Raw genomic sequence first — 2,022 nt, 5'->3', positions numbered from 1 at the left:
TGTTTAAAGTTCCCAGCCTTTATCAGTTCCTTGTCACCATTAATCAACTGTTTGTTCCACTTGGCATGCATGTTCACCTTAAAAGACTGCTTCACTGTGGGTGAAGCACAGGTGTACATACATCCACCTGGAATCACAGCTTGGTAGGTATGACGCCCCTTTAATCTATTTCCTATGTTGTTGACCAGTCCACACACACACGTATATATATACAGGTAGCACTCTATCAGTTACGATGACGAGGGTTCCAGTTGATCCAATCAACAGAACAGCCTGCTCGTGAAATTAATGTGCAAGTGGCTGAGCATTCCACAGACGTGTGTACCCATAACGTAGTTCTCAGGGAGATTCAGCGTGACATAGAGTGTGACAAGGCTGGCCCCTTTGAAATACAGGTAGAACAGAAACAGGAAGAAAGAGTGAGAGAAAGAGGGTTCACCCCCTGCCAGAGCCTCATGGTGCTTTAGGTGTTTTTGCTCAATAAACACTCGAAACCGCAATCCTACAACCACAAATCTGCTGACCTAACCACTGGGCCATTGTGCCTCCACTAAATGGTATTATACCATTGCAAACAAGACCATCCACAAATTTATCTAATTGAATATTAAGCATTTTTACCCATTTTAATTGAACTCCTACAGAAAGTCCCAGACCTTGGGAAATATTTTACTACAATCAGCAATCTCAATATTGCAATAATAAAAGTGAGGAAGTCACTATAAAGCAATCAATCATATTGAGTCAAAGAAGTAGAGCTATTCAATGTTTGATGCTTCCATGGAAAATTGATGACAGGGCTGAAATGACTGGCATCAGGGGATTGTTTATCTTTAACAACCTCGAAAAGCAGCCTCCTCTCTAGAGAGAGAATATCTCAGCAGTCTCGAACAATATGAACAGCCACATCACGGATAGAGTCAGAAAGATTTGATAAGTATATTTAAGGAATTTGGATTAAATTCAAGTTTCCACAAATATAATCAAAATACACACACATCAAGAGATAGACATGGATGTGTGTATGTCTATGTACATGCATGAGTGTATATATATATATATGTGTATATATATATATATATATATATATATATATATACAAACATATAACCACTCATTAATAACAGCACACAAATACACCACCACAACCACACATACATATAAATATATATAATTTACACACAATTATCTTCCTTGTATGTTTGAAACCTCGTTTCTTCTCGGTCGTTTTTGGTCAGTTCAGACTCTGCCATATTCAACATGACTTGTCAGAACAACAAATATTTTTAGATTTTTGTCACACTCAGTTTTTTATTTCTTTTCTTAACACTTCTTTCTTGTGTCTACCCATCTTCTCTGAAAACACGCTTATATCAAAATGCTGAAAACACTTCCATATTTATTGGGTATTAAACTTAATAATTATACATTTCCACTTTGTCTTAATGTCATTTTCATCATACATATACACACACACTGATACATATATCATAGGACCACTTTCACATTTCCAAAAGACAATCAGTGACTTCATTTACTGATGCACTTCTAGAAAATTATCTTATTTTTCTCACATGTTACTCTTCCTCCATCACCAGCTGCTACACTTCCTGCTTCTGTTACTATTTCTTTGTGAACTTTTTTTCCTTTACCACTTGACCATTCGCCAGTTACCTTCTTAACTGCTGGACGGCGTCTTTTTCTTCTTTTTCGAGTTGTTGTTGCTTTACTGTTGACAGCTGTTGTTGTTGCTACTCCAATGCTAGATATTGTAGTTGGTATTTGCATTTTGCCATCTGCTGTCATTGATTCTCCATTGCCATCTGCTGCTGTTACTTTTCCTTTTTTGCCATCTGCTGCTGTTGCTTTTCCCTCTTTGCCATCTGCTGCTGTTGCTTTTCCCTTTTTGCCATCTGCTGCTGTTGCTTTTCCCTTTTTGCCATCTGCTGCTGTTGCTTTTCCTGTTTTGCCATCTGCTGCTGTTACTTTTCCTTTTTTGCCATCTGCTGCTGTTGCTTTTCC

This window comes from Octopus bimaculoides, chromosome 23 (assembly GCF_001194135.2).
Source record: "Octopus bimaculoides isolate UCB-OBI-ISO-001 chromosome 23, ASM119413v2, whole genome shotgun sequence".
NCBI lineage: Eukaryota > Metazoa > Mollusca > Cephalopoda > Octopoda > Octopodidae > Octopus > Octopus bimaculoides.
The sequence above is the reverse complement of the archived record's forward strand: the minus strand, read 5'-3'. Positions refer to the sequence as shown.